The sequence below is a fragment of the Sus scrofa genome, chromosome 14, assembly GCF_054392235.1.
Source record: "Sus scrofa isolate SSC_HxYL_T2T_F1_AM1 chromosome 14, Sscrofa_HxYL_maternal_Yorkshire_Landrace_v2.0, whole genome shotgun sequence".
In the NCBI taxonomy this organism is placed as follows: domain Eukaryota; kingdom Metazoa; phylum Chordata; class Mammalia; order Artiodactyla; family Suidae; genus Sus; species Sus scrofa.
This window is the reverse complement of record NC_139396.1, coordinates 160,565,023-160,574,732: the sequence shown is the minus strand read 5'-3', so window position 1 is coordinate 160,574,732 and position 9,710 is coordinate 160,565,023. Positions and strand designations below refer to the sequence as shown.

At 47.0% G+C, this 9,710-nt stretch overlaps 1 long non-coding RNA gene across 2 annotated transcripts; it reads left to right on the top strand.

The window, feature by feature from the left end:
- Positions 1–236: 236 nt before the first annotated feature.
- LOC146397144 (uncharacterized) lies at positions 237–8,833 on the top strand. Of its 2 annotated transcripts, XR_014827746.1 has the most exons (5): positions 237–304; positions 2,806–3,024; positions 3,117–3,252; positions 3,554–4,581; positions 4,663–8,833. It is a non-coding gene; the product is annotated as an uncharacterized LOC146397144 (long non-coding RNA). The 2 variants fall into 2 exon arrangements; XR_014827747.1 differs by lacking the exons at positions 237–304; positions 2,806–3,024 and having other exon boundaries at positions 3,150–3,252; positions 3,551–4,581.
- Positions 8,834–9,710: the final 877 nt, after the last annotated feature.

The following is a 9,710-nucleotide window of genomic DNA, read 5'->3' as shown; positions in this document are numbered from 1 at the left end:
AGAAAGTAGATGAGTAATGCCATTACCCCACAGTTGTTAGATAATTATTTGCAGATAATCCATGTTTCCATCTCTGGAAGACATTATTACGCTTAGAAAAATTTTGGACTATCTGGTACTTACAATCTGTGCAAATGTTATGCTTTCTTCCCATTACATTATTTCACACCAGTGGGACAGAAAATACACTACGATGGAAATTCAAAGGGGAACTTCAGCCATTCGCCTGAGAGGAATTTGGGTTTCATCATGGATCTCTGAAATAGTCCTACTAGACATCCAGGCAGTATTATGACTTTTGTGGGTAAGCGAATTTTGCTGTTTGTAGTTGGTTTTCTAGCAGGAAGATGCTTATGGAAAAATTGGAGAGAAGTTGGGGATGGATTAACATCTGCAGAGAACAATCTGAAGATATAGTTTTTACTGTGACAATTTGTATGTCAACATTTTCATGGTGAAACTATTCTTCAAGGGCTCCACATAGACACCCCAATGGTAATTGCATAATTACATGGACGGGTGCCCAGGCTGGAAGCTGAGGTGGTGCGGGTGTGCCAGCCTGCAGCAGGGCCTCAGCCCCTTCCCTTTCTTCAGATCTCACCCCTCCCTCTTCCCTTAGTAGCTGTTCTGCATTGGTTTCCACCGAGGTCAATGTTATCCCTGACCACCAGGCCCCAGCCCAGGACTAATGGGTGTCTTTTAATGACTTCATTCCTCAGCAGCTGGGCCAGTGGTCAGTGCTTTCTGGCCTTCTTGTCTCTCCTTATAGTCTGGGGTCTCTCCCCTCTTCCTCATCTGAAGGGAGAGTGGCCTTCTGATTGGTCCAAACTTCCCCTGCCTCTGCCAAAACAGCCTTTCAAAACTGCAGGTCTGATCCCACGACCCTCTTGCCTAATTCTTTAGCATTTCCTCCTTGATTACAAGGTGATGGCCAAGTGGCTTTTCCTGCCACAAGTGCCCCCCCCCCCGTCTGTTCTCTGAGCCTCTTCTTCACCCTGACCCCCACCCCTCAGCCTTCCTCCCAGCTGGAGCCCGGCTAACAGGGCCTCAGCCCCTTCATGCCTCGTGCTTCTGGTCCTGCAGTTCCCTGGGCTAAGCTCCCTCGGTGTTCCTGCTCCAAAGAAGCTCTCCCTGCCTTCTCCCCTCGCCCTCTCATCCTCCACCCTCAGCATTCTTTCCTATGAGCCCCTGCGTAATTGTCCACGCGCCCACTTTGCCAGCGGTTCTCAGCAGCGTTCTGCATGTACGGGTTTCCCGTGCGTCCATCTCCACCTGCTGCGATATGCACGCGCTCGTCCTTGTGCACAGGCAGGTGGGTGAACCGGGGGGTGGGGCCTGCCTCTCAGGGTGTTTTATATCTGCACGTGTCACAGTCCTTCGGGCTCTGTCCCCTGCTGTATGGAATGTTCCTGGGTCACCTTGCTCTTTCCGTGGCTTTAGCTGTGCTTGACATGCTCCTGGAGCCCACATTTCTCTCTTGGCATCATTCCTAAATCTCCCGGGGCTTCCTAGACATGTCCCCTGGCGTGGGTCACATGGGCACCTTGACCATGAACAACCCCAAGGGAAGGGTATGCTCATGCCTGTCCCTGACATTTTCCCATGATTTTGCCTCCGCCCCTGCACCGATGCCATCACTGTTACCTTCCTGAGGTCACCTCTCCGCAGCCTGATCTTCCCTTCCAGCCCTTCCTCGCTGCCCACTGTCATGGCGTCCTGTCCCTTCCCCTCTGACTTTTGTGGGTAAGTGGATTTTGCTGTTTCTAGTTGGTTTTCTAGCAGGAAGATGCTTATGGACAAATTGGAGAGATACACCTGTCCTTTCCTGGTTTGGGTGGTGGCAGGACTTTCTGGCAGGTCCTCCTGCTGCTCAAGCCTCCTCCCTGCCACCCACTGGGACCATCCCAGGTAAGGTGACAAAGCCCAGACTCCTCCTGGGGGCCCTTCACCGGTGGCTGCATTGGGTTTGCTCTCCGCTCCTCCGAGTGTTGGCCTCAGGGGCTCCCTCATTTTCCTGAACACAGCGCGACCCTCCTCTGCCGTGGTGGTGTCCTGTCCCCGTTCCCGCCACAGTTTCCTCTCCTCCGTCTGCCCCAGAAACCCCGACCTCATATTTGATATCCTGTTAAAATGTCACCCTTCCCCCCGAAATATCCTTGACGTCTGCATCAAAGTCAGGCCTTCCGCTCGCTCGCTAGGTGCCAGGAAACTTGAGTACAGGCGCCCCTCCGCATCACAGCTACTCAGGTGTCTGGACGCGGGTGTGAATTAGAAACATCGACGGCCCGCAGTTGGCGGGTGGAGGTTTCAGGGAGCAAAGGGGGCTGGTGGTGAGGAAGAGAGAGTGCAAGAACGGCGCAGGGGCCTCCTGGACAGCGCGGGACACCAGAGCCAGGCCCTTGGGATAGAACGCGATGGAAGATAGCATGAGAAAAAGAATGTCGCTGTAGGTACGGCCGGGCCACTCAGCAGAGATTGGCACAACATGGTAAATCAATCCTACTTTGATGAAAACAAAAGTGAAAAAAAAAGAGCAGATGAGAGCAGCACTTTACCTGAGGCATTTGTTTATTTGTTTTTGAGGAAAGGACCTTGGGAGAAGGGGTTAAAAAGGAAACCATTTCCTTAAGCAGCCACCTTCTCCTCTTGTTCCTCTTCCTGGGGAAGTAGCCAAGATATATTTAGAAGGGGTCTGAAGTTTCTGGGTAAAGCTTAGGATTCTAGGACAAATCAAGAGCTTTTTCTGCATTGCATTTTTTTTTTTTTTTTCCTGGCACATGGCTTTTGACAGTTACACCCCCCCAGGCCCTCAAGGACTCTGGGTTCCAAGAGTCTGAGGAATAGTCTCCCGTAGTCTTTGAAATGGGGAAGGCCAGGACAAGATGTCGCCTTTCAAGGTGTAAAGGATCCATACACATGGAGCCTGTGTCTGCTGTTCCCGGGGTGGCTCGCGACAAGCCCGTCGCCGGCTGATAAACTTCACTCGTGGCACCGCGTCGGGTGGGGCGCGAAAGCGCAGCCAAGGTAGGCAGGCTGCGGAGGCCTCGATCAAAGTCAACAGCAAAAGAAAGATCTGAAAAGAATGACATTCCAGTCCTCATTTCCTTCCCTTTCAGGCTTTGTGGCATCTTTGAAGAAACAAAAGCTTTACAGAGAAAAGGCTGGTTTGGCAGGGAGGCTGGCTTTTCCCTTCAGCATGCTTTGCTGTGTTCCTGGCGCTTTTCTCTTTTTAAGCAAACAAAGCACTTAAAGGTATGGAGCCTTCATCTCGACTTTTCTTTCCCCTCTCTTTGCTTCTCTCCTCCAACTCCTGGATAGTTCTTCGGAGGGAGGGGGGCTGTTGCAAATGCAACGTGCTGGCTTGGTGCTTTGTCAGCCCCCTCCCCCCTCCCCCTCCCTCCCTCTCCCTGATGTAATGTCTCTGAGTTTGTCTGGCTCCAGCTGTCCTCCTCTGGAAGCAGAGAGAAAGCAAGGGGGGGGGGGCGCTGGGGGCCGGCTTCGGTGGGGAAGATGATCTGGACATTATTCATAAGGACACATTTCTTTCCAGCAGCTCTGGAGGATCCACGAGAGTGCAAAACTTCGACTGTTTCCTTAGCTCGGAGGATCAAATTTAGTTTTCTCCTGGCTGGTCTTTATGGTGAGACGGTGGAAATCCGCAGCAGACCCAGCCAACTGGGCAGAAAGTTTGGGATATGCGGAAACGCTGCAGCCTTGTCAGGGGCCCGCCCCCGCTAATTTGCGGATTTGCTGAACTTGACCCAAATGAATTTCCGTGGAAACAACATGTAGGAAGAAGTCTTTCAATACTTCTATTACGTTAAATGCCAGACCTTTGTTTTCCATCTTGTTCCGGGTTTGAACACGGTGTATTCTAATCCTATTGCAACATTTTGTGTCAGGCTGTGTAGGACGTCCAGATTGCTGAACCTCGGAAGAATTGCAGGGTTAGTTCACAAACGAATAAAAAGCCAGCGGCATTTACCCAAAGTTTGTTTAACTAGCCTCACCTCATGGGCCTGTAAAAATTCAACTGAAAATCATTGAGAAGAGGTTCTCCCATGAGATCCCTTGGCACTTTCTGCCTCTGCTTGGATCAGAAATACCACGAGAGTAACTTTTTTTTTTTTTTTTTGCTTGCAACATTTCAACACTCGTAGCTCCATTCGCAGATGGAGAAGAGCAGAGGGAAAGAAGGAATGGGAGGCGCACACGATTGAACTTTTCTTAACCTAGACGTGACCGCAGCTTTTACATGAGATTTCAAGCCAGAACCTCCCTGATGGAGGCCAACAGCCTCCGCCTAGAAAATCTCCCGGCCTGGGCGTCTCCCCCACTGAGGTTCTGGTAGACGACGGAAGGTCACTGCACATCAAGGACATCTGACAACGGAACCCGGGCTCTGGCCTCCACGGCCATTAGTCTGCCTCCCAGGGTGTACTGGAAACGGGAATTGCATCAATTATCGAATTCGACTGCTGCTCATGAAAGGGCGCCTTTTATGTCCTCCCTTAGCAGAGGGTGGTGGGTGTAGACGGCTCACAAAAATAGCCACAATCCCCATTCCTACAGAGACAGAAGGTAGATGTGTGTTGCCTGTGGGCGGGGGGAGCTGGAGGGAAATGGGGAGGGATTTTGAATGAGTAAGAGATTTCTTTTTAGGGTGAAGAAAAGACTCTAAATCCCATGATGGTGAGGATTGCCCAGCTCTGGAAATACACCAAAACCCACTGGGTTGTACCCTTGAAAATGGGTGGATGGTATGGTACGTGAATTATACGGCAATGAAGCTGCTCTGTCGAAAGAAATAAGCAGGCGCTCTCCTCCTCTCCGGCTCCACGCCGTGTGCAGCGTGACTGAACAGCTCTTCCCATCAAGGAGGAGCTTTTGCCCACCTCTTCATGGGCTACCTTGGAACCCTCGGTCCTTCGAAGACGGCAGCTGAGGTTGCGCCTGGAGGCCTCTCTCGCCTCTGCTCCTCCTCTTGTCTCTCATCTTCGCTCTGCAAACACACCCCGGCAGGTGAGAGACCTGTGCGGCCGAGCTGCTCATCCCAGCCAAGGCCGTCTGAGCCGCCTGCCGGCTGCCTGCTGATATCTAGGTGAGGCCAGTCCACCCAGACCAGCCGAGTCCCTCCTTGAACCGCAGGCTCCCGAGGCATAAAAATCACTGTTTGGTGAAGAGCACTGGGGTGATTTGTTCTGCGGCAATGCCTGCCTGAGACGCATGCCATCTTGCTGAGATGCTAGAGGTACAGGAAAGGAGTGCCTGCAGAGGTTACACTGGTTACCCACTGGGCTGAGAGTTACCTTCTGGTTTTCAGGCTCCGACCAGGGCTTTCATTTTTCCTTCTAAATCTCCTTGGCAGAGTAATGGAACTCATCCTTGGTTAGGTCATTAGGAGTCAAATTTGGGTGGCATGAGCTTCCCTTTGGAAACTTCTGGAAAGGAAAGCACGGGCTGGTCGGAGCAGCTAGTCTTCTCTGAGAACCCGAGCGGGGCTGCCAGGCACTTTCACCACACTGTCACGCGTGGCTCATGGCTACAGGATCCTGATGTCTTGATGCGTCTGCCACACTCGGGTGCTGGGAAGACATCAGCTTGAATAAGGGTCGGCGAGGGTCATGACCCTGGCACAGGAAAGGTTTAATGAACCCTGCCTTCGTTAAGTGCCCTAGGGTGGCTAGGGAGGTAGAGGAAGAGCCTGGTTTCAAGCATTCGATATCGGGGCAGGAACAGGCTCAGGTGAAGGGCTACGGGCACAGGAAAGGGAGAGACCAGAGGTTGCTTCATGGGGAAGGCACACTTGGTGCAGCTGAATGATTGTTGAGTTTTGAGGTTTTGTGGGGATCGAAGTGCAAATGGCATCAGCCAGGATCCAGGGCAGATAAGAATGAGAGACCCACATATCTGTGTATGTATGAGAACGCCTCATGTCAGCACTGCCCCACAGCACCTCCTGCCCTCATGGTTTGGCTCTTGATTATTAGAAATGTGCCCAGTATGACCGTGTGATCAAATTTGAAATTTTATTTACATTGAGGGAGTTCCTGCGGTGGGTCAGTTGGGTTATGAACCTGAATGGTATCCTTGAGGATGCAGGTTGGATCAATCCCTGGTTAAGGATCCGGCATTGCCTTGAGCTGTGGGGTAGGTCCCAGACACGGCTCCGATGATCTGGTGTTGCTGTGGCTGTGGCTGTGGTGTAGACCGGCAGCTACGGCTCTGATTGGACCTCTAGCCTGGGAACTTCTATATGCTGCAGGTGTGGCTCTAAAATAAATAAATACATTTTATTTACATTGAGTTAATTTATACTCAAACTTAAATAGCCACCTGGGACCAGTGGCTGGTGTCTGGGACAGCACAGCTCTATTATAGCTGCACTTTTTTTTTTCTTGCTGTAACAAAGTTGTAGAGACATTTTTTATTTACAGAGAAACACTGGGCTGTGATTTAGTCATAACTAAATTCCATACACCCAACTGCCCAAATTTCTTCTGTCTATAAGAGATAAGCTTCCTCCTGTTCAGTGAGACCAGCACCCACACCTTCACCAAATATACGTCTTTATTGAATTCCCATTGTGGACCATGCACCCTGCTTAGCAAAACACAATTGAAATGAGAGAAAATTGTTATTCAGTTTCTCTGCCTGAGCTCAGCTGTTTAAAGCTTTTTTTTTTTTAAAAAAAAAAGACACAAGAGTGTCTTTGATAATATTTTAGAATAAAATTATTTAAATTAGAAATTTATGAATTTACAGCCATAAGTAACTGATGCTCATTCAGAGGAAGCTCTTCTTAATTCTATAGGTTGGCAAGTTTGATTTCTATTGTCATTGAAGATGATGTAATTGTGCCTTAATAAGGAAAATTATTAAAGGGTTTATGAGCTTTCATTTGTGAAACCCAGGGAGAAAAGGTCAATAAGGATTTTCCCCCTACAAATCTCTAAAGAATTTGAATTTAAAATGAATCTCATTCTACAAGGAAAAATGTAAAACCAGAAAGACAGAAACTAACTCCCCCAAAAACAAAAAAGGAGAAAACCCCTTAATTTATGTTGACTTCATTATTCTCTAGATTAAAAGCAACTCAACATAAAATGAGGACTTTGAGTTCAAACTTTTAAGGAATTCACATAGTTGCATCAATTTTTAAAAGATTTTATAACTAATGAACTTGGATTTCTTTTGGCATGGCATAAAATCCATTTGTACAGTTTTTAATTAAGAATGCAGCCAATGCAATTAAAATCAACGGTAGGGACTTTATCTGATGTCCTATGAGAACCCCAGTCGAAAAAATTATGGTAATGCTGTGTGTCCTAAAAGCCTTCTCTGAGTGTCGCGAACACGTGGTGTGGAATTACCCCTGCTGCATAATGAGGATTTGTTTAAAGTTGATAATTAGGAACATTTAATTTTGGTGTGTTAGGGTCTTGTTTACCCCTAATCTCCCTGGCATTTGCTGTGGGCTTGGGAACCAGCACAAGGATCATCTAAAATTGAGCTCAAAAAGCACAGACTGGGTCAAACTTCACAATCCATAATGCAAACACCGCCGTTTTCACATAGGCAGGGGAATTCCTAATGTGGATTTTAATATTTAAAGTTACCAGCGCCGTTATTGAGAATATTAAGATGCTTTCATGTCGAACTGATTAAAATTACATTTGGAATAATGAATGGCATGTAATGTACAAATACCCACTCACTTTCACTTTTTTAAAAAAAGTATAGATAACCGTTATGGAAAGTCTTCCCCGAGTTCCTGTGGTGGCTCAGCGGAAATGCATCTGACTAGTATCCATGAGGACACAGGTTCGATCCCCGGCCTCGATCAGGGGGTTAAGGATCCGGCGTTGCCATGAGCTGTGGTGTGGGTCACAGACACAGCCCGGATCTGATGTTGCTGTGGCTGTGGTGTAGGCTGGCGGCTACAGCTCTGATTCGACCCCTACCTTGGGAACCTTCATGTGGTGTGGGTGTGACCCTAAAAAGACCGAAAAAAGAGAAAAGAAAGAAAGTCTTCCACCATATTCTTGGGGGAGACTCAGATCGAGGGGCAGAAACCCAGGGCCAGCACGTCCTACAAGGTGGCCCATGGCGAGTCTTGTGACTCGTGCTTTGCCAAGGAGACTCTCAGGGAAGTCGGCGTCCTCTGGAGTTCAGGACTAGTTTTCTTCCCAATCTTCGGAGGGCTGTAAGGCTCCCCATCCCGCCTTCACCTGGAAAAGGTGTTAAAACAAAGTCCATACGCCTTAGCTGAGCATGTTAAAAACCTCCCAGCTCTGCCTGATCCCTGCCTCCTTGTCTGCCTTTTACCTACCTGCCTACCTTAGACCTTAGGAATAAGGAAGGAACCCCACATCCTTATAGCTCATCAAACATTATAGACGAGGGCATGGGCTTTACCCTGCACATTCCTAGACCAGAACCCACCTCCTCCACTCTCCAGGGGCCTGACCTTAAAACGATTAACTGTCATCGGCACTCGAAAAGATCAGTCACCCACTGGGAGAAAATTGTCAACAATGCAACTGGTTTGTACCTGCTTCGTGTATTCATTTAACAAGTGTTGGCTAATGGCCTACCCATGAGCAGGGACAGCAGCACCCAAGTTTTAAGGTGTTAATATCGCACTCTCTGCTACTTCCCATTAACACATAGAAAAAAAAGGAGAAGTGCCACCAATTCAAATGCCTACTGAGAAAGTACTGGCATGCCATCTTACAGGTTTACTTGTCAGCCCTGATTTTCATCGTTAAAATATTTTCTGTACATAAAATCGTTCTTGTTAAAATACTTCAATAAATATTTATTGTGAAAATATTTCATGTAATAATACTGTCTGTAAAGAACAGCCTTTGGCTATTCCTTACATTTAAATCTTCTATTTTATTCATCCTTCACGGGCTAAGGCAGGGTGTTCAAGATCTGGGCCCCCTTCCCTTGTAACTGGCTAGAAAGGATGTGTTTAATGGTGAACTGCCAGGAGGATGCTTGCTCTGTGGGATGATCTCTTTCATTGGGTTAAGAAATGTTTCTTCTGTTTCTTGTTAGTTGATTTATGTTTACTCAACCTGAGCAGTGGTTTTCATCAATGCTTTTCTGAATCGACTGTAAATTACAGTTTCCTGTTCATTTGGTACTATGATATAGACCTGTATAGATAGAGCACCGTTTTTGAATTCCTGGAAAAAAAAAATCTAAGGTGGGTTGATGTTCAGTTGTTTTCCAGTCTTTATGGCTGTGTGAATTTGGAATTATCTATTCTTGAAGGTTAGGAAAAATTCACCTGTAAATCTAGCCATGCCTGTAAAACTATCTTAGATAGTGTCTTTCAGGTCATTCCTTTTTTTTAACCAACAATTCTATTCATTTAGTGATTATAGGTTTATTCCCACTTTCTGTACCTTTTATTTTAAAATAATTTTATCAATGTATTGGTGAATACTTTCTAGAAAGTTGTACATTTTATCTAACTTTTCAAATTTATTGATATATTAAATTGTTCAGAATATATTTTGTCCTTAGTTAAGCCTCCTTTCCATTCAGGATATCTTCATTTTTTGTACTTTTTCTTTTTTCTCTTGTTGATTCTCATTGAGGTTTTTGTTGCTGTTATTTGTTTTTCTTATTTAATGAGTATTTCTAAAGACATCTGTTGATCTCTATGTTTATTTTAGTTATTTTGCTCTTAATAT